The sequence below is a fragment of the Acomys russatus genome, chromosome 4, assembly GCF_903995435.1.
Source record: "Acomys russatus chromosome 4, mAcoRus1.1, whole genome shotgun sequence".
Lineage (NCBI taxonomy): Eukaryota > Metazoa > Chordata > Mammalia > Rodentia > Muridae > Acomys > Acomys russatus.
The window spans coordinates 65615056-65638801 of NC_067140.1; the positions used below are offsets into that span (position 1 = coordinate 65615056).

General features: G+C 41.7%; 1 pseudogene; it reads left to right on the plus strand.

Moving 5' to 3' along the window:
- The first annotated feature begins 17078 nt into the window (after positions 1-17078).
- LOC127188471 (nascent polypeptide-associated complex subunit alpha-like) lies at positions 17079-17786 on the plus strand (annotated as a pseudogene).
- The last annotated feature ends 5960 nt before the right edge of the window (positions 17787-23746 follow it).

Genomic DNA, 23746 nt, shown 5'->3' on the forward strand with positions numbered 1-23746 from the left:
AAAAAACAATTGAGGAATTTACTTTACTTCACAAGGTAACAATCCTATGCTGATTCTGAAACTGATCAAAGTTTCTAAATCTGTTTGACAAAGCACATTATGTTCATGCTCCGAAAAGCATATTTCTTTATGGTTCACTATCAGAAAATGGTTGGCTTACGTACCGTTTATGTACAGCCATATACCTGGGCTTGCATTAGAATGTCTTGCCCCCAGAGAGTTTGTAAGTGGGAAAAGTTTAAGAAGACTTGCACTAAAGCACTCATTTCCTAAGATTTAGCTTATTGTGTCCATTGAACTCCTGGGCTGTGACAATGACTATGCTGTTGCTGCTGGCTTTGATGGTGGTGGCCTAGCTAGTAAAGTGGATGGCACACACACACCACAGAAACGCAACCACCGCTTTCCCTGGGGCTCCCTAATATTTTGAATAGCAGGAGGCATGGGGCCCCGATCCAGCTTTATCAGGCTAAGACTTCTGATGATTTGAAGAGATTACATTGTTTGTTTGTTTGTTTTTGAAGGCCAGGACAATGTGAATCTCTATTCTGTAGCATGACCAGCCCCAGGGTGTTCTCAGTAAGTATTTGTTTAATTGTGTGCATGCCCCTAGGCTGGCTCCCTCTGGCGTCCAGGCTGCTTGCCAGCTGCTGTCCATGGTCCTGAAAAGTAAATTCTTCCTGTTTGCCATGAGTCTCAGATGCTGAAGCAGAAAATGGAACCCAGGGGAAGTCAGCGGAGAGAGGAATAACAAGCGAGCCTTCCATTAGTGACGTCTTCATTTTGCCACCGCTTGAAATCTAAATTTGATGTTTCTTTTTCTCTCCAGATGTCTCCACTTGGCATTTCTTCTCAATTGGAAACAGAGAAGATCCATGTCCTCAATAACCACCCATGGTTGTGGTTTCTACAGTGAACTTACATCTGTATAAATCAGTATTCGAAAACGTTCTGTAAAAGTGGGGGAGCCTTTCCTCTGCCTGTTTTTGTACAATAAAAAGTCAAAACTCACTGATGTCCTGTCAGGAGATTTCACCCGCATCTGTTACGCAAGAATGAAAAGAGCTCACAGTCAAAACTGAGCATGAGACCACAAGAGGCAGATGGACCTGTATGAGTGCTGCTACTGGCTATGGATTTATTTTGACCCCAATAAGACAATACTATTTTTATCTACTCATTTATTCTATAAAACATTCACTGAGTGCCTACCATGTCTCGGCGTATTACAGGCCTTACAGATATGAGTAGGTACAGCAGCAACAAAGTCTCTCACTCCCTGAAGCTTACACTACACAAGTGAGCTTTCATACAACTTCAGACAAGAGGACATATAATGGTAGGGGATGCTCTTATGGATAAAGTGGTCTTCCTTGAGAGATGACATTTGAGTATAGCTGTAAGAGAATCAAGAAAATGAGACATCCACTACGGTGGGCACGTAGTTATAGGCAACATTAGCAAGTCCCCAAAGTAGGCACAAGATGACACGTACCAGAGAGAACATGAAAAAAGATTGAATACTGGTGGTCCTGCGGAAGGCAAGGCAAAGTGACTAGAATAAACAAATAAGTTGACTAGAGTGCCTGTAATGGGTAAGTCACTATGTCATAGCCCAACTGGGAACAAAGATAGAGAAGAGCTCCTGCCTTTCTAGGGCTCACCATGTCCCCACATCCAGCCAATGGGACCAGTAGGAACTACACATGTATTTATTCAGTCAAAAATGTTATCAAATACTATCTACCCAAAGTACGTGTCTAGTGCAAATCTCAGATCTAATTTCCGGGCAAAGGAGAGGATGACTCACAAAATGTAACCGGAATAAATAAAGGGGGCAAGATGAACCTGAGACACAGCCATTTGTAACTGGAGGGGGGAGCATTTGTGCATCCAAATATTCACATATTTACTGAATACATTCCGGGGCTAGGCATGCCAGAGAATACAGATTTGTGTGGCCTTGACTTTCCTTCTTTCTTTCTTTCTTTCTTTCTTTCTTTTTTTTTTTTTTTTTTTTTTTTTTTTTTTTTTTTTTTTTGTCTTGACTCTGAAAATTTTAATCTCTTCAGGTTATCAACATTCTTAGACTGACAAAACCTCTTGATACTTAAAAAAAAAAAATACAGAGAGGCCAAGGAAAAGTGGCTTCCCTCCCCACGGTTGTTGAATTTCTGAGGTGTGTGCATGTCACCCACCTTACTAAGTAGGCCACCACCCTCAAGGCCAGCAGCAAGAGCACAATCATCACTACAGGCTGCACACACAGCGTACAGTCCGCCATATACTTACTCCTCAATAGTGTTTATAATGGATGGCGTGGACGAATGAATCCTCCTAAAGCTTGTTCTGCTCAGTCTTTCTTCGTATTTTACAGAAAAGAAACCAGGGCTGTGTGGACTGCCATCTCACAACAGGTATAAGTGAGAGAATGCTGAGGCAAATCCAGCCCCTTGGTTTCATGCAGCGCCACCAATCATAGCTACTGTGACTGCTTACTATGGCACTCCTGAAACCTGAAGGAAATGCTAGCCTGGGAGAGGTTGGCTCGCGTCTGAAACACCCCCCAGCAGTCAACATTAGATAAATCATGCTTTTCTTCCTGGCCTCAGTTTGTTTTACTGAACAGTGAGGAAATGAGGTTTTATTACTGTGAAGCCCCTTCGCCGTGCTACCTCTGGCTGTAAGTCGCTTCCCGGGACTGGGTCATGCATCTATCTGTTGCCACGGAAGAAGAGGGATGAGAGGAGCACAGTGAAGTGAATTTAAACACCATCCCCTTGTCTCTCCAGGGTATCAAACGAGAGGCATATTGATATCCTAGCCAACCTCGGGTTCCTTTTTCATCTTCCTGCTACAATCAGGATGTGAGCACAGGAAGTGCAGGCTCTGTTCTTTTTTAGAGTGCAGAAAATGAACATCAGCCCATTTTGAGAAATGAGTAAAGAGAGCCCCAGGACACAGAGACAGTGCAGTGAGGCTTTCGGTGACTTATCACCCGGGAACCCACTTGCCAAGTAACTTTGAACAAAGCCTAGAGCAATGATAACTGTTCAAATGGCTGTGAAAGCGGAGAAATCCGTTTGGCTGATTGATGTCCTGGGTTTCTAGTTAGTGGGTGGCTTTCTGCCATGGCTTTGCCTCAGCTCCCAGAATTACTCCAATAAGAGATTTGCGCATCTCCAGCACTTCCTGGGCGTAAGAGGAGAGGCTGAATCAGCCCTCTTACAAGTGTGATTAGAATTTAATGGGAACCGGTGGGTATTTGCACACTGGGGGCAGTGTGGGGAGAGGAGAAGATCTGTCAGGCTTGGCAGGAGTGTCTGGCTCCTGCCTGTAGGTGTGGAGAGGAAATCAGAAAGGAACTAATTGCAGAGCAAATGTCTTTCAATTATCTAGAGGGAATGCAAACCAAATGTGTCGTTAAGACTGTCACACAGCCCCAGTCATTGCACTCTATACAGAGCAAGGGCAGTCCCCAGGCTAAGGAACAGTAACGAGCAGCTTGGGAGATGTCAAAAACCTAACCACTTAGGATAATAGGGAGGGAAGACCCTGTAATAACACAGGCCTGCGTTCAGCTATGGCTCTGTAGTGACCACCTGTGGGACCTGGGTCCCGTTGCTTAATCTTTCTGAAACCCAGTCCAGTTCCTTCATCTTAAACACTGTTAAGACTGTCTAGTCTCCTGTTTATCTATTACTGCACCACAAATGGCACCCTGGCAATCATTTCATTACCCTCCAGTCCTCAGACCAGGAATTCAAACATCACTAATTGGTGTGGCTTGTCACTGCTGCACGTATCTGAGGTCTCAGATGGGCAAACCCAAATGACTAAGGGTTGAAATAGCCGGAGGCTTCATTCATGTAGTGCCAGGTGGGGGTAATTCAAGGGCTGGGCAAAGTAAGAAATGCCTGGAGCATTTACCTGTGGCCTCCCTAGCATAAGGGCTCAAGATCCTTAAAATCTAGTGTTGCAGAAAACAAGTTAAAACTGTACAACTTCTTATGACCTAGCCTTTGAAGTCACAGAACATCACATCATTTGCACTCAATGAGTCAAATACATCACAAGCCCATCCAGATTAAGGAGGGACATATATTCCACCTCTGTATATTCTTTATATATTTGTGTGTATACATTTTTATATATAAATATATTGTATTATACACATAATATAATATATTTATATATAAGCACAGGATATATATACATAGGTAGGATACATAAGTATATACAATATATTTTATATATCTACATATATATACATATACATATAATTTCCAAGCTTTATTGTTATTATGTTGTGTTTTGTTTATTAAGACCAACTCCAGACCTGCTATGTAATCAAGGATGACCTTGAACTTGTGGTCTTCCTGCTTCTAGCTCTTGAGTGCTGAAGTTATTGGTGTGTACCACCAGTTCCTGACATGCTGGGATCAAATGCTGGGTCTCATGTTTACTGCAGAAATATTTGGTTTTAAGCAGGTAGATGGATCCATGAGGTAAAGGGTTCTGCTGTGGCCGGGAATCTCCTTCAAATTACACTTCTGACTTAGTCTTCTTCCTCTCTATCACATCCACCCTTCCCAAGGGTCAATTTAAGGTGTTGATGGTTTCCTAGCCTGGCTCTGCTGTGTGGAATATGCAAAATATGGCTGAGAAGAAGTCATAAACTGATGTTTCCATTGGCCCAGAGAATGAGGGAGTCTCTCTCTCTCTCTCTCTCAGTAGATGCACTCAAGACACAGGCTTTCCCCTTCACAGACCTAGCTGATGACTGGGTTTCTGAAGCTCCCTGGGGACTGTGGTAGCCAAACTGGGGCCGATGTTGTGTTTGAGTTCTGTTTAACAAGATCTGCTGATGGTGTTCAGAGGCTATCACCGCGAACCAGTGAATCAATGACTTGAAAGAGCAAGCAGACAACAACAAAACCAGAGCGGAACAGGTGCAGGCTTCAGATGGACTAAAAAACAAACAAACAAACAAAGACTCAAGTACTAAAGCATGGAGGAGAACTAGGTGTTGAAGGTCTTCAGGTCTCCAGGAGCTATAATCCGGCGCCTGCCACCTCCAAATCAAATCAAAATAAAAACATGAGCAAAAATTTAGATGTCTTCACTGCTTCAATTTCTTACTCTGGAGAAAGAGACGCAGAGCAATGGGTGCCAACGACTCTTCCTGCTCAGCAGACACAAGAGCCTCCTTCTTGATGGTTTCAAAGGGCCCTTCTCAGTCCTTAACTTGACTGGCTCCTCCTGAGTATTTTACACTGTCAATTACTCTCAATTTTGTTGACTCGTTCGTTTTCCGGGTCTTCAAAAACCAACTTTCTGTCTCTTTGAGCACTTCTCTCATGCTTCATGACTTCTTCTCCACTTGTCATTTGGGGGGGGGGGGTCCCTCTTTTCTTCTTACCAGTGACACCTTCATCTGCTGAAGTTTCACTCAGCACTGTAGCTGCCACGCTCCCTTGATGCTCATATGTCATCCAGAACCCTTTCTCTAGAATCGCGGTGTATTAGCCACTTTCCCAAAACTAAAATACCCCGACAAAAAGACTCCTAGAAAACAAAGGGTTCATTTTAGCTTAAAGTACACCATGGTGGGGGAAAGCCTGGCAACAGGCAGTAGGAACCGGAAGCTGACTGATCCCATTTTCATCCACACCCAGTAAGCGGCAAGGGAGAGCCGGAAGTGAGGCGGGGTTATAAATCCCCAAATCCCACCTCCAGTGGCACACTTCCTACAGCAAGTATGAAAGTTTACTGTATGTCATTTTCCTCCTAATTGAAACATTATTTCTAGGACAGAGAGAAGGGATTTTAAAAAATCACGTCTAGAAAAATAGAAATTTGGAAAATTTTTGAGAGCTCTTCCACACCAGTGTAGAACGGAGTCACTGCTTGAGAGAGGAGGCTGACCATATGAGCTGCAGAGAGAAAGGACTCCCAGACTGCCAAGCTACCCACAAGCTATGCTGAGGGCTCCCAGTTGCAGCGATTTTTTTTTTTTTTTTCTTTTGGTCTTCACCTGTGCTGGGTTGGGATTTTCAGTGATGAGTCCTCCCTGCTCCTTGTAAGTAGTCTCTCACACATACCCCTGTTAGTACCGCCAATAAAACTCTGTGGTTCACTGAGTTGGATGTTGGTGCAGTTATTACTTTGGTCTCTTATAATTACCTTTGTGAGTTGAATAGGGGTGGTGTGTGTGTGTGTGTGTGTGTGTGTGTGTGTGTGTGTGTGTGTGTGTCATATAACAATGTTCGATAACCTCCCCTAACAACGCTATTAAGGAGGAGCCAAGTGTTCAAATACATGACCTTACGGGGGACATTTCTCATTCAAACTATCATCCATAGCATACTAACCAATATAACCTAGTTTAGGATGCATGGGAAGCATTAGGTCAAACAATTGAAAAATCCAGGAGATGAACGGCAGCTGTGGTGCTATCGAGAGGTGCAGGAACAGATTCGTCTTTTATGTCAGTTATATTAAACGGCAGGAAAGACGAGCTATGAAAACTCTTGGAGAGTCCCAGCAGAGCCATCATGTGGAACCTGGGAAACTGGAGTCCCCTGTTTGAAGTTCTTAGTCTCAATAAAGAAACTTAAGAGTGAGCACAAGGGGGCTGGAGAGATGGCTCAGTGGTTAAGAGCACTCACTGGCTGCTGTTCCAGAGGACCCTGGTTCAATTCCCAGCACCCACATGGCAGCTCACAACTGTCTGTAACTCCAGTTCCAGGGGACCTGACCCTCCCATATACAAAATTTAAATTAAAAAAATGGGCACAAACAAAAACTTTTCAATTGAAGGAATTTGGAAATGTGTATCAAAGTTAGTGGGATACAATTAACAGGGCGTACAAAAGAAAAGTGCATGTAATTAAATGCTTATGTTTGAAATTTTTAAATGTCAGCAGTCTAAGATGCATCTTTAGAAACCAGAAAAAAATTCAAGGCAAGCTGGGCAGTGGTGGCACACACCTTTAATCCCAGCGCTAGGGAGGCAGAGGCAAGCGGATCTCTGTGAGTTTAAGGCCAGCCTGGACAACGGAGCTAGTTCCAGGACAGCCAGAGCGGTTACACAGAAAAACCCTGTCTCAAAAAAAAAAAAAAAAAAAAAAAAATTCAAGGCAGTCAGAAGTAAGGAAATAATAAAGGCCAGAAATGAATGAAATTGAAAACAGAGAGATGGTAAAGTCAAGACAAAAGTTCCTGTTGTGAAAAGACCAATACAATTGATAAATCTCTAGATAGAAGACTCAAATTCCCAATATTCAGGGTGAAAAACAGAATGCTGCAGACTGCAGTAATAAACCAAGAAAAAAATGTCATGGTGGCTGGAGAAATGACTTACAGTTAACAGCACTTGTTGCTCTTTCTGAGGACCTGGCTTTGGTACCTAGGACCCACACAGTGGCTCATAACCATCTGTAACTCCAGTTCCAGGGAATCTGATGGGCTTGTCGGACCTCATAGAGGTCCAGAAACACCTGTACACATGCATACATACAGGCAAAACACTCCTATGTGTAAAATAATGTAAATGAATATTTTTTTAAAAAACTGAAAGGAAAATAACATCAGTAGGTTTACTGTCACCTCTTCAAAGGTGGCAGGACCAAGAAGAATGGAGCAAACTAATGAAGGGAACAAAACTCTTGTGCACTAGACAACTTTATTTGGCGCCTCAGACAATTTATACTCTGAGGGTTAAGAAAGGCCACGTGCATAAAGTCCTCATGAGTTCAAGCTGTATATAATGCCAAAGACAGGTCTCATGTGGCAAAAACATGTTTTTCCATAGAGGCATATAAACACTTAATTGAATAAAATCAGAAAGAAACAATGGTAATCTGAAGGAAACTCACCCCTATCTCCTTCACCTGAGAGGAGCTCGAAAACACACTCCAAGAACAACCCCATATTTTGAAGAAACTGAGTTCACAAGACTGGTCTTGTTTTCTTGAATTATCTTCACAGGCCCTTGGGATTCTCCCCACGCAATTCCATTTCTGAACTATGTTCTGACGGTTTGTGGCTTTAAATCTACAACTTATGGGAAAGCAATGAATTTCTTGAAAGTTACAAATTACCAAAACTCACCCAATCATTACTTAAATATTTCCAAGTCTACTAAAAAAAACAAACTAGTATTAAAGAGAATATGCTTAACCAGTACGAAAAAATTTTAATATAAAGTAAAAGCAGTAGTTAAGAACATTCCTAACAAATATAACTGCAGATACATAGATATGATTTCAGCAAAATATTAGCCAGTCATTTATTACATACCCTCTCTCCCTGCCTCTCACACACACAAACACAAAATGTCTTGACATAGTAAAGTTTATCTTAAAAGCACAAAATTGGCTCAATATGTAAAAATCAAAGCAATTCACCACATTAACCCAATAAAGGGAAAAAACCATCAGTCATATTAATTTATCCAGGAAAGTATTTAGTTGTACTCAACATTCAGTTATAATTTGTTTTTAAACTCTTTCAACAAACTGGAATTAGAAAAGAGTTTCCACGGCCGGGCGTGGTGGCGCACGCCTTTAATCCCAGCACTCGGGAGGCAGAGGCAGGCGGATCGCTGTGAGTTCGAGGCCAGCCTGGTGTACAAAGTGAGTCCAGGACAGCCAAGGATACACAGAGAAACCCTGTCTCGAAAAACCAAAAAAAAAAAAAAAAAAAAAAATAGAAGAGAGTTTCCATAACCTGAAAAGCATCTTTCTAAGAACACAACAGCTAACATCTTTCTGCATAAGACTGGGACCAATGTCCACACTCAATGCATCATTTCAATGTTGAGCAATTAGCCTCAGCCACTGTAATAAGGCACACCACAGAACTATAGAGGGCGCACACTGGAAAGTAGGAAGCAAACTATCCTCCACGTCTACAGATAATATGTCTGCTTGTATAAGAAATCCCAAGGCATCTACAGAAGAAACAATCCCTAGAACTAACAAGTGAGTTTGGCAAGCTTATAGGACCCTAGATCACTGTGTGAAAGTCAATCCTATTTCTGTAAACTACCAATGAACAATTAAAAGCTGAAGATTGTAAAATATGGCCATGGGGGCTGGAGGGAAGGCTCAGCATCCGAGATCATGCGACGCTTTTGCAGAAGTCCTCCAAGTTTGGTTTCTGGCATCCATGTCAACTGATGACTCACAACCACCTATAACTAACACTCCAGGGATCTGACGCCTCAGACCTCCACAGGACCTGCACATGTGTACGTATTCATACAACAGATGCACATGCATGCATACTTTTAAGGTAAAAATCGCATTATTATGTTTTTAAAACATGCAAATAAAAGGCCTCACACAGTTAATTTAATGTAGCTCTACTCTAACAAGGACTTGCCCAGACCTAAATATCTCAAGAACTTCCAGACATTAGAATATCCACTCTGAAGCCATGGAGCTTCGTTCTGCATCATGGGCTGTCACTGTCGACTACATTTTATGCACTTATCTACCGTACACACAAAGAGAAGAACTCATGATGGAGTTAAAACCACAAAAAGATTGTCATTCTTTTCTATAACTCCTTTGCTCCCTCCATTCGGTCCATCCTCATCACCTAACAGTACCATTTTTCTCCTTCCTACATGATAGATTACACCTTCATGGATATGTGTTTACATATAACATGTGTGTATTATAACATAGAGTACACATATGAAGAGAAACATGTGGGATTTTTTTCTTTCTGATATGTGTGCTCTCACTTAGTATAATACATTCTAAGTCCATCCATTTTCCTGAAAATTTTGTGATTTCATTTTTCTTTAGAGCTGATTAGTATTCTGTTTTATATATGGTCCAGATCCTTAATGTCCACTCAGCTAGGTTGATTCTGTTTCCTTGCTATAGTGAGTAGAGCAGCAATAAACAAAGAAGTGCAAATATTTCTTGGGTAGGGTGTAGGATTTTTCTGGGTATACACCCAGGACCAAAATAGCTGGGTCCTGTGGTCATTCTCCTTTCAATGTTTGAGGAATCCTCAAACTGATTTCCATAATGATACTCTCTCTCTCTCTCTCTCTCTCTCTCTCTCTCTCTCTCTCTCTCTCTCTCTCTCTCTCTCTCTGTCACACACACACACACACACACACACACACACACACACACAAAATACACACACACATACACACACACCACCACCACGGCCTCTTTCTCCACATCCTCTCTAACATTTATTGTCACAATTCTTAGTATTAGCCATTCTGACTAGGGTGAGATGGCATCTCAAAGCAGTCTAATTTGAATGTCTTGGATGGCTAGGGATGTAGAATACCTTTAAAAATAATCATTGGCCACTTTTTAAAAACTGTCTATTCAATTCATTAACCTATTTGTTGATTGGCATTGTATTTCCATAGTATCTATTTTATTTCCGTAGTTTCTTCACTTCTTTACAAATTCTGCATATTAGCCCATTTGAAGTGTAGCTGGCAAAGACTTCCTCCCATCCATGGGCTGCCTGTGCTCTGTTGTAAATTTCATAGTCCCATCCGTTGACATTGAGACTGCTCCCTGTGCTATTGGAGTTCTGTTCAGAAAGTTCTTGTGAGCTGGGTGGTGGCAGCTCATGCCTTTAATCCCAGAACGCGAGAGGCAGAGGCAGGTGGGTCTATGTGAGTTCGAGGCCAGCCTGATCTATAGAGGGAGTTCCAGGACAGCCAGAACTACACAGAGAAACCCTGTGTTGAAAAACAAAGCAAAAATAAAAAATGAAAAGTTCCTGCATACCTCCAAGGTCTTAAAGAGTAATCTCCATGTTTTCTTCAAGCAGTTTCAGCATTTCAGGACTTTGATCCCCTTTGAATTGTTTTTTTTTTTTTTTCATACAAAGGGAAAGATGCAAATCTAATTTTCTATTTGTTTGCAGGTGTAGATCCAGTTTTTCTAGCACCATTAGTTGGATAGCCCACGTTTGTCAAGAATTAGGTATGCATAATTCTGTGTGTGCTTGCATCCTTTATAAAAAATTATGTGGACATATCTTTGTTGGTTGATTTCCAGAAACTTTATTCTATTCCACTGGTCTATGTGCCCATTTGTATGCCAATACCAAGCTGTCTTTATTACTTAGCTCTGTAGTATAATTTGAGTTTGGGTATTGTGATAACTCCAGCCGTGTTCTTATTCTCTAAAATTGGGTATTCATGGTCTTTTATGGTTCCATATGAATTCTTGGATTTTTTTTCTCTCTAAAATCTCTAGAATATGACATTGATATTTTTCTAAGTATTGCATTAAATCTGTAGATTAATTTTGGTAGTATCTCCACAATGTTAATTCTGATAATCCAAGAGCGTGGAAGATCTTTCCCTCCTCTAGTATCTTTTTTGATCTCCTTTTTCTTCCTTTTTTTTTTTTTAAAGATTTACTTATTTATTTTGTATATGGTGGTCTGCCTGCAGGCCAGAAGCAGGCACCAGATCTCATTACAGATGGTTATGAGCCACCCTGTGGTTGCTAGGAATTGAACTCATGACCTTTGGAAGAGCAACCAGTGCTCTTAACCTCTGAGCCATCTCTCCAGCCCCCTTGATCTCCTTTTCCAATGTCTTAAAATTTTACTGTAGAGGGTCTTTGTCTTCGGTTATATAGTCGAAGACACACAGTCATTTGGAGTTATTTTGAGTGGAATGTTTTTCCTAATTCCCTTCTCTGAGAGTACATTGTTGGGAGATATGAAGCTACTGTTTTTCATATTATTTTGTATCCTGAAACTCTACTCTTATTAAATCTAAGTTATTTCACTGTTATTAAATCTTAGAGTTTTTAGTGGTTCCTATGGGGTATTTTAAGTAAAGGCTCATGCATAACTACTCTAGCTAAGACTTCAGGAACTAGATCAAATAAGAGAGGAGAGAGCGGGTGTTCTTGTATCATTCCTGATTTTAGAGGAAATGCTCTGCTTGTCTCCACTTAATATAATAATGGCTATTAGGTTTGCTGTGTGTAGCCTTTATTATTTTGAGGTATGTTCCATCTGCTGTTAGTGTCACCAGGAGTTTTTATCATGAAGACATGTTAGACTTTGTCAAATGCCTTTTCAGCATCAATGGTGATAATTATGTGGTGTCTGTTCTTAAGTTTATATATGTTGATTTATTTATGTTGAACCAACTTTGCCCTTCTTGATTAAGTCCCACTTGGTCATATGTATAGTCTTTTAAATGTGTCACTGAATTCAGTTTACACGGTTTTATTGAAAATGTTGCTTCTATGTTCATAAAAAACAATTGGTCTGCAGTTTTCTTGTGTTATTGTGGTGTAGTAATTGGTTTTTGTATCAGAATAAGACTGGTGTCACAGAATGAACTTGGAAGTGTCCCTTCACTTCCTGTTTTGTGGAGCAACTTAAAAAGATCTGGCCATGAGATCTCCCTTTAAAGGTGAGAGACTCTGCAGAGAATTTGCCTGGTGCTGGGCTTTTCTTTGAGGTGAAGACTTTTGATTTGAGCTTTGATCTCATTGCTTATAATGAGTCTGATTAAGCTGTGTATATTGTCTGGCTTTAATTTTGGTAGTTGGTATGCATTTAGAAAATGGACTTCTTTTAGGTTTTCAAATCCCTTGGAGAATACGTTTTCACAGTAATCTCTCATGACATTCTATATTGTAATTAAGTCAGTTGGATTGCCACCCTTTTGATGTCTAATTTTTGTTAATTTGTGTCTTTTTCTTATTTCTTTTGCCAGATTAGCTGAGGTTTGTTTTGTCTATTTTACTAACTTTTTCAGAAAAACTAACTCTTTGATTTTGTGTATTTTTTTTTTTTTAGTCTCTTTCATTGATTTCTTTCCTAATATTTATTATTTTCATTTGGGTTTTGCTGCTTCTTGTTTTGTGAGAGCTCTAAGGCACATCATTGGGCCGTTTATTTGATATTTCTTTAATGTGAATGCTTATCACTATAAATGTTCCTCATAGGACTTACATGGCTGCATCCCAAAGGTTCTGGTAGGTTGTGTTCTCTCTTTAGGATTTTTTTCCCTGACTTCTTGGATAATCCAACTGAAAACTGCATTATTTGCTCGACAAGTTTTATGGCATCTCTACTTTCTTTTATTGTTGATCCCTACCCTTATTTCATCAGGGTTTTATAGGATATAAGGAATTATCTAAACTTTTTGTTTAAAAAATTTTTTTTATCTTATTTCATGTATATGTGTTTGCCTACTTTTTTGCCTACATGTATTTCCGGTGCACTTGGAGGCCAGAAGAGGAAATCAGGTCCCCTGAAACTGGAGTTACAGATGGCTGTGAGTCACTGTTTGGCAGGTGGTAATCAAACCTGGATCCTCTAGAATAGTAGCTGGTGCTCTCAACCAGAGTCATCTCCCCAGCTCCTGACTAAGATGTGTCACGGAGACTTTCTTCTCTGATGTCTATTTGGAATTCTTTATACCTCTTTGTTTTTAGCCATCTACTTCCTTTCTAAGTTTAGGAAGATTTCTGCTTTAATTTCATCAAATACTATGTCATTTGACTTATCTCTGCTTCTTCTTTGACACCATGAATTCTCACTCATTTATTAATTTGGGATTTCTCTAATTTTTAATGTAGGTACTTAGTTCTATAAACTTTCATCTTACAACCGTTTTTGTTATGTCTCAGGTTTTGATGTGTTGTATTTTAAATTTCTATACTTAATTTCTAAATTTCCTTCTTGATTTAGCAATGTGTTCTTAACATATGCAAATTCATGTATTTGTTTTAGTTTTTATTACTATTGATGTTCAGCTTTATTTTATTGGGGTCAGATAAAATTCAGAATATGATTTCAATTTTTCTATATTTGTTGAATATTGCTTTATATCCTAACATGCAATCAATTTTGGAGAAAGTTCCCTGGGTTGCTGAGAAGAACATGTCCTTTAGTGTTTGGGTGGAATGTTCTATAGATATCTGGTAAGCCCATTTGATTTATGATGTCACTTAACTCCATAGTTTCTCTTTTAGCTTATTTCCAGATCATCAATTGGTGAAAGTGGAGATTTAAATCACTCATTATCACTCTGGGATACAATGTGATTTAGAGTCAACATTTTTTTTTTCTTTTATGAAATTGGGCTCTTTGTTTTTCTGCATCTATCATCTGACTAGTTTTGATCTGAAGTATATCTTTGTCAGAAATTAGAATAACTGCATTTGCTTATTCCCCAGTTCCATTTGCTTAGAATATATTTTTCTATCCATTTACCCTAAGGAGATATTTGTCGTTGTTGGTGAGGTGTGTTCCTCTGAGACAACAAAGAGGTAGATCCTGTTTGCTAATCCAATCTGTTAGTCTGTGTCTTTATTTTTTAAGTCTATGCCTTTTTATTGGGGGACTAGAGATCATTAATGTTCATAGTTACTATTAAAGGTAAGTATTAATTCCTGTCTTTTTTGCTCATGACAACTTTCCTCTTCCATCAGCGGTATGTAAAGTGTTCAGGATGTGACTAATTCCAAGCAGGGCTGCAGGCTCAGTTTCTCTGATATTTTCTCTGGTATTTTGGGATACAGCCTCTAGCCAGGTCTTCTGCTTCTCAGAAGTTTGCTAAAAAATCCTGAAACAAGTTTCCTCAGGCAGTGTGTCCTGGTTATGGATTTCTTTTTTCCTCAGCAAGTGAGACTGGGATCCAAAAAAAATAAATAAATATTTAAAAATAACAATAAATAATAAATTACCCTTCTTCTTTAAACCAGTTACATTTGAGTTTTTAACTTTCAAACATAAGCATCCTAAGTCATGCACTACATGCTGCCAAATTGTTTCTTAAAAGACTTGCCAACATTGGCAATTAGAAAGAAAAGTTTAACTGATATGACAGCTGCCTCTGATAATTTGGTGATTCTGCACATTAGCTGTCACAAAGATGCTAAGACATTGGCTTACTCTGCCTCCCTGCCCCCCCCCCACCCAGCTGTAAAAGATGAAGTTAACATACCTCCCACTCCACCCCCACCTGGAGAAGTTCTCTTTCTCAGGAGAGAAAGTTCTGTTCCAGGAAGGATCTTTTTTACTAATGGTAGCACTACCTCTTGGGCCATTCTACAGTAAGCAGGCTCTTCCACGTGGACCCAAGAGGGACTTAACAACATGAGGCATGTGTGGTCCTTGGTACTCATAGCTGACTCCAGCAAGGTCTATCACCACTCTGGGATGGACTTTGTTAGCCCCAGCTTGAATTGTGAGCCCAGTGTTCTAATGCCACGTGAAAAGTTCATTCACAGGACCACAACACGCACCATTTTGTTCTTTGCTGGTTTCAGTTAGCTTTCTATGATAACCACCAATGCACTTCCAACATCATTTAGACCACTTTACAGTCCTGTGAGGTGGTGGGTCATTAAATTAAACTCTGTTGCACAAGAGGGATTTTTCCCCCTAATTTTCACTGCAGTGGCGAGCACAGTATATCTTTGAAGTAAATCTTTGCAAAAATTCAGCTACTAAGTCAAAGAACATGCATATTCTAAATTCATTTGATGACTTTTTGACCAAAGTATTTTTTAAAAGTTATAGCAATTCATTTTCTTACCTGCACAACTTAATATTCTTTATTTCGCCATAACTGAGCTCCTTGCCTATAACTGAAGCTCTCTTAGGATTGCTGCTGGCATCCGAGAACAATACTAACTAAAAATTAAACACATCATTGTTGACCAAGAGTTTTGCTAATACAGACCCCAGTTTTATGATTCGGGCTTTCTGATTGCCACAGGAGGGGTTTGTTTACTGGCATGTTGTTTACCAGGATTGTGTCTGTTACATCCCTTGATCTCCTCAGCATCTTTACTTATTTACCCAACAACTCAGCCCACGCTGAGCAGTTGATGCCTTTGTCCACTTGAAGGAAGACTCAAGGGTTTCAGGAAGGAGCCTATTCTGCGCTGATGACCAGTTTCCTATGTCCCTTCCCCCTCAGAAGCAAATGCAGTCTCTCCCTGGCCCTAGAGCAGTCCACAGTTGCACCTAGTGCCCTGGTAAGACTCGGCATCTGTCTCTCGCTCTCTACATGCTCATCAAGTTATGCTTTCCCAAACAACAGGAAAAAAATGTTCCCTCTGGATTTCAGTGTTAATACTTAAATAAGTGACTAAGATATTCCATCTGTAGATGAGAAAAGTGAGGCTAAAAAATTAATTTGCCCAAAGTCCTATGTCTATACAACCCAAGAAACTCTCAACAATGTTGTCCTAGCAACAAAACCCATTCCCTGATCCAGGCAAGGGCTACATATCTTGTCCAATGGCTAGGGGAATGTGCCTGCCAGCTCAACATTTGGGAGCTGAACTAGAGAATTGATGAGTGAGGCCAACTTGGGCCTGTGCCAAATAAGCAAACACACACACACATAACACACACACACACACACACACTTGTTTTTTGCATCCCATCTTTCTGCTTATACCTTCCTTCTCCCCGCTTGGCCTGCATCTTTTAATAAGTTAGTAGGCCACAGTGTCCAACCATCCCAGTGTCTGCTATACAAATAGACCATGTTCCTAAGTTCCGCTTAGGAAACAAAGCCAGAGAGATCATCAGTCATAGGAGCATAGCTGTGTCCACAGGAGTCTAAAGCAGGTATGACCTTGAGACTGGTACCCCTAGTAAGCCCCCTCTTCCACCCCACCCCCACCCCCATGCTCAGCCTTAGAACAGAGAGACAAGGGGCAACTCTGGAGCAGGGCCCAGCTACCTGAGGCTCAGGCAGAGGTGAGCCTACAGCGGAGCTGACAACTGACTCATTCCTCGGATGCTCTCCCGCCCTCCCAGCTAAGGAGGTGTGTCGTGTGAACATGCCCTGCCTCTTTGTGTTCTTGCAGTTGGGGGCGAGGGCTTTGGATAGATTTTTGAAGAGCAATTATGCTTATTACTAGTTAGGATTTCTCTGTTTGCTGAGCACATTAATTTTCAGTACTTTCTATCACTCTTCCTGACAACCTCATCGTCAGTTGTAAGGGCGCAGGTGGAGAGCAACGGAGGAACACTGCAGTAACCACCACAAACACATAACAAAGATAAAAAGGAGATACTCAAAGATGGGAGGTGGGAAGGAACGGTCTTTCTGCTGCCATCTTGGTTCCGTGTCCTCTAACTCAAAGTGCATGGTGAAGCCACAGAAACTGTCCCTGCTACAGAGCAGGAGTTGCCACAGCCTCAGGCTGAGACAGGGTCGGGGACAGAATCTGACAGTGACAGAGTCAGTGCCAAAGCTTGAAGAACAAGATTCCACACAGACAACCACAGAGCAAGCCCAGCTGGTGGCAGCAGCTGAAGTCGATGAAGACCCAATCAGTAAAGCAAAGCTGAGTCGGAGTGAAAAGACCGCCAGGAAGGTAGTGTCCAAGCTGGGTCTTCGACAGGTCATGGGGGTGACTGGAGTCATGATCCAGAAATCTGAAAATATCCTCTTTGTCATCACAAAACCAGACATCTATAGGAGCCTAGCTTCAGATACCTACCTAGTTTTGGGGGAAGCCAAGATTGAAGGTTTGTCTCAGCGAGCACAGTTAGCAGCTGCCGAGAAAGGCAAAGTTCAAGGCGAAACTGTTTCAAACATTCAAGAAAATTCTAAGACTCCAAAGTACAAGAGGAAAGTGAAGAGGAAGAGGACGTCATCACAGGCGTGGAAACTAAGGACATAGAATCAGTCATGTCACAAGCAAATGTCTGAGGGCAAAAGCGGTCCAGCCCTGAAAAACAACACTAACGATATTGTAAATGGTATTATGGAGTTAACAATGTAACTATTTGACAGCAAGACAAACCTCCTTCCCCCACCCCCACCCCTGCCCTTTTTTTGGTGTTTGAAACTCAGAGCTACAGCTTGGTTTGAAATTTGTACTGTAATAAAGCTTCTTGTTGGATGAACTAAAAAAGAAAAAAATAAGTGGAAAAAAAAAGATACTCCCACGAGGTGTGTGTGTGCAATTCCCAAGGCTTCTCTCTGCATGTAATAGTTGCAGGACGTCTCTCCTTTTGACCTGTGGGGGAGATGTTCTCTTACTTGGACTCAGAAGGATTCATGCCTCTTGGATGTGGCATCTTTGAAAATAAGACAGAATTCTTATTGGATTTCAACATTTCACAAACTACAGGTTCATTTCAAAAACGGAAATCAAATAAAACTACAGAAAGCATAGGTTTAGGATTAAACGTAACCGGCGAAGCCCATGGCGGCGGCTGTACACTTTCAAGTGTTCATTTTACAAGTTTGCTATTGACTTGACATTTTTCACAGTAAAAAGCTATAGAAAAGGAGGAGTGTGATCCACCTAACCATTTGGGCAGGTGACTCAACCTCTCCGAGTGCCTTGTCTTCCTCTGTGGAGGTGGCGTAATAACAGAACCTACCTCGTGAGGCTGTGGAACCAAGTGAGACAAGGCCCATGAGGCACACGTCCTTCCTCATGACACAGTAAGTGGGGACTGTCAGTGCCATCCATAGCAGTCTCTTTAATGGGGGCAAAGTTAGGTTGTCTTGAGTTTTTCTTGAGTGGAATCAATGAGCTTTGTGATGTTTTAAATCATTGGTTTTTTTTATTCCATGTGTATGAATGTTTTGCCTGTGTGTGTGTATGTATGTATGTATGTATGTATGTATGTATGTATGTATGTGAGCTAGTAAAGTATCAAATCACCTAGAACGGGAGTTATAGATGGCTCTAATTGCAATGTGAGTGCCGGGAACCAAACCTAGGTCCTCTGCCAGAGCAGCAGGTGCTCTTAACCCCAGGGGCCAACTCTGTAGCTCCTGCCTCTGCAATTATCTAGTCAATGCAAAACAAATGAGTAGTGATTCCTTGTCTCATCTCCTATTGCTCGGGGCAGAATGAGAGCCTCACTGACGAGGGAACCTGAGCAATGGCATCTGCGCTTAGAGTCCTTCTCCTGCCACTCAAGACTCCTCCACCACCGCAGGTGACCCCTCTCCCAGACTGAGACAAAGCTCTTCTTCTTCCTAATTCTGGTTTTACATTCAGTGTGTGTGTGTGTGTGTGTGTGTGTGTGTGTGTGTGTGTGATGACACATGTGTGGAAGTCGAATTACAACTTGCAAGACTCATGTGTATCTGGGCATCCAACCCAAGTCATCAGGGTTGGCAGCAAGTTAAGACACTCACAGCTGCCATCGCAGTTCCTGAAAGTTCAAGCATCATCTCAGATAGCATCCTCCCCAGACCAATTGTGAGCCAGAAATACAGAAATAGATATGACCCGGGGTCCCAGGGGAGCCTTATGAAAAGTAAGACAGACAATACCCAGGTCCAAATTCTAAAAGTATTCCCAGAAAATCAATGGTTTTTTTCCCCACTTCTTTGTCATCCTTCTGAATAAAACACCAAAACTAGATGTCTCAGAGCTTGCCCTGTCTGCAACGGCAGAGGTTTAAGGGTCACCCAAAAGCACTTAGGGGAGTAATTTCCTCCTAAGTACCACTGGGTTCTCATCAACACCATCCCTTTGGGAAACCTTTAATAGAGGGCAGATGGTAGCAGATAATAATGTCAGAGAACCGGAACTATGAAATGATGCCTGGAAATCCCCGAGGTTTAATGACAAGGCTTTTCCTTTGAATCCCTAACTTCTTTTTTTATTATTTTCGAAACCCTCTCCAGTTATTTCATTTCACGGTGCTCAGGCCATCCTTTGACGCAAGTAGGACAAATATAGTCCTATCCATCTCTCTGATGGCAGAGGAGGTGGGCAGGGCACCGCTGAGAGAAGCCTAGGTTCTGGCGTCAGGAATTCGTGCTTGGCTCTGCCAGTCAGCAGCTTTGTAACCTCCAGCCAGCAACTTCCCATTTTTAAGCTTTGGTTCCCTTGCCTGTAAACTGGGGATAAATGTGGAGCTACCTCGTGGTATGGTGGCGAGGCTGACGTGAGACAATAACCTTGGCACATAGTAACTCCTCAGTAATAATCAGTTATGCTAGCATCTCTGTCGCTGTTGGCAGACCAGAGTGACAATGGTCTACAACAGTGAGAGAGAACTGCTCTGCAGAGAGAACAGGACAGCAGACACAAATCGTCCCTCTCTAAGAAAACTCACACCTAAGGTAGTGAAAGGGGCCAAAATGCAGGGGTATATTAAAAAAAAAAAAAAAAAGATAAAAAGATAAGCCTCTTAAGTCACAGTCAGAATGCCACCACTATTCAGGGCAGAGCCAGGGCCTTTGAACTCTATAAGGCAGGGGAGGAGACCCATTATCTGTGGCCAGGAGTCAATATAGAATACTCAGGTGACTATAGAAAGGTTCAGATACCCAGGTGGAACATTTCTTAATGACAGCTACAGTTTGAGAAAAGAAATCATGCTGAGGTCAGGGAGTTAGCTTGCTCTAGATTCCAAGTCTGCCTGATTCTAACGTTCCTCATAACCCTACGATGTATGGTAGGAGATAGTCTGGGGTGCAGAGTTTCTATATATTTAAAGGCTTATTAAATAGAGCCTCTACATTACATACTATGCAGGGTGAAGAAGCAATGAAATGTAGTCATTTATTTAGGTACCCAGTTCCTTTGTAATACAATAACAGCTTTTGTGGGGCTGGAGAAATTTCCCAGTGGTTAAGAATGTGTGCTGCAGCTGGGTGCGATGGCATGCACCAGTAATCCCAGTACTCTGGGAATCAGAGGCAGGAGGATCTCTGTGAGTTTGAGGCCAGCCTGGTCTACAAAGTGAATCCAGGACAGCCAATGGTAGACAGAGACCCCCTGTATCGAAAAACAAAACAAACAAACGAAAAGAACAAAAACAAAACAATTTTTAAAATGAGTGTGTGCGACTCTTCCAGAAGACCCAAGTTTGGTTCCCAGCACCCACATTGGGAAAATCACAATTACTAGTAACTCCAGTTCCAAAGGATCTGCCACCCCCTTCAGGCCTCTAAATACTCATGGTAGACACATACAAATAAAACAAAGAATAAATCTCTCTCTTTTTTTTTTTTTAATGGACAACTATAGTTAAAGTGATTGTGCTTACTCAGCATGTACCGAGCACTGAGGTTGATACCCAGCACTTTTGCACACGGTGTGGTGGCATACGTCTATAATCTCAGCATTCAGGAGGTAGACCATAAGTTCAAGGTTAGTCTTAGGTATGCAACAAGTTCAAAGCCAAGCTAGGATAGATGAGGCCCTGTCTCACCCCACATACAAAAGCCCAACATCAAGTTGGGGACACTAGGAGGAGTTAGATGAAGGTGGTGGTGGGTGGGTAAGTCAAAATATATAGTATAAGTGCGTGAAATAAATAAAAGTATTCCTTAAAAAACAAAATAATGGAGCTAGTGACATAAATAAATGGCTGGTGACATACCTTTGCTGCTCTTGTAGAGGACCTGGGTTGATGCCCATCATCCAAATGGCAGCTCAGTGGGATTTAAACTCCAGTTTCTAGAAATCAGACATCTTTTTCTGACCTCTGTGGGCGTTGCACGTACAGGGCTGGTGCACATACATGTATGCATTCATAACACGCGTACACAATCAATCAATAAATGCTACATACAGAATAATAGCTTGTACATACTGGTCATTAGAAATGACCAGACTATAACTCAGCTCTTATTATGGGCTACACGCTGCGCTTCACAAAGATCAGTGCCCACTATGCTCACAAAACTCCCCAGATCACTCATCTTATGCCACAGCAGAGCAGGAGGTCTGCAAGCGACGCAGAGAGTAGCTGGCAGAATTAGAACCGAAACTCAGACTGAAGGCAAGCCAAAGGTTTGCTCTTACCCGTGTCAAACCTGTGAACGTTACCTCGTTCTTCACAGAAGCAGTTCCTAGCACCACCTACAAACATGGAGTACCGCCCAGGGGTTCCGAAGCTCATTCTTCTGGGTCAAGGAAGGGAAGCGTGCCTGATGCGGAAGTGCACTTCCGGAAGCGGGGGCCACTAAGACAGGGAGATAACAAGTCAAGGCTAGCCTTGTCTATACAGGAAGGCCCTCCTGCAGAAACGGAAGAAGAGTTTTGAGCATAGAGAACCCTAGCACTGGTAATTAAAGCATTCAGTATTGATACCAGAGGGTCCGAGAAATAAAAATAATGCTTTTTATCCTTAAAAAAAAAAAAAAAAAAAAAAAAAAAAAGAACCCTAGCACTGGATGGAGTATATAAAAATAGGTGAGAGAGAAAGACAAGGCTGAATCCGTAGGTTCAGAGCAAATCCCAGAAAGCTTGAGTGTCGAGTGTAGAATAATTAATAAAAATATTAACCATGATGAGTACTGAATCGGACATTATTATTTCATTTGCAGTATTTCATCAACCCCCCCCCCCTCCGTATGAAAAGCAGGTGCTGCTTGGCTCAGGTGTAAACATGGAACATCTTACTGGAGATGACACAGCTACTAGTCACAGAGCCAAGACTTGAACCCAGGTCTCTTTGGCCATAGAGACAGTTACCCTGCCCTGAGTGAGCTTGAATTTTCTACAGTACACAAGGTTTTTGTCTTCATCTGTCAAAGAGGAAGCTGGGCAAACCTTGAAAACATGGGAAATGTATGTTATCAGAAGTATTCCCACTCACAGATGGCTATGGGATGGAGATAGAGAGACACACACTGGTCTCTTCTGCATGTTCGCCTTTGATGAGCTAAATTGCTTTCCAACTCCTGCATCCCTGAAGATTCAGTGTCACCTTAAGCAGAACCTGGCCCTCACTGGGCCCAGTTCCTCAGGTGAAGTAAGAACAGCCCTGGCTCACAGATCCCTAACAGCTTGAAGACCAATGAAGTAATGAGGGGACATTCGGGAGGCGAGTGAACTGGTTACATTTTAATTTGTGTCAATGTGTGTGCTGTGCAGGTAGGTGCACTTGCCCATGTGGAGGCAAGAAGTTGATGCTACGATATCTTCCTCACTCACTTTTCCATCTTCTATTCTGGGAGCACCGGATCTCTTCGTGAACCCAGAACTCACTGTTTCCATCCAGCTGGCCTCTTGGGTCTGCTTGTCCCTAAAGGGCCGGGGCTAAAGATGCCCACTGCAGCATATAACCTTTACATGGGTGCTAGGGATCCAAACACAGATTGTCATGTTTGCACAGCAGGTACTCTGCCCACTGAGCTATTGTCCCCATGACACATTTGAAGTATTTTTATTTAAATTTTTAAATTTCAATTTCAAAAATTCTTAAAACTTGATTGCTACTGAGAGAGTGGGAGAGAGTCAGTTTTGTTTAAGGGTGTCACCCCTGGTAGGTTGACCATGCTCCAGTGCAAGGCCACACATTCTAGAATGCATGAACAGCACACGTTATACTTGATGGGTTTTAAAAAACAAAATGAGGGGATCTAGGAGGAGTTGGGGGAAGAGGGTGACTATGATTAAAAATACACTTATGAAATCCTCCAAGAACTAATAAAAAAACAAAAATTCTAAACTATTCCAAATGCAGACGAGACCGTGGATCAATAATCTCTTTATATACTGTGAGTATTATTACTTTGAAAAACAGTTTTCCAATTTCCATTTGAAGCTAGAAATAGCTCACCATCTGTGACACTTCATCTTCATTGCCAACTGGTTAGGGGTTGAAATCACCTAGGAGACAGCCGTCTGTGTAGACCTGTAAGGGCGTTTTCAGAGAGGCTTAGCTGGGGCACAAATTCTCTCCCTAAATGTGAGCAACACTACCCCATGGACTGGGGTGCAGGTGGAAGCACACTGTCAGGCAGATGCTGAGGAGG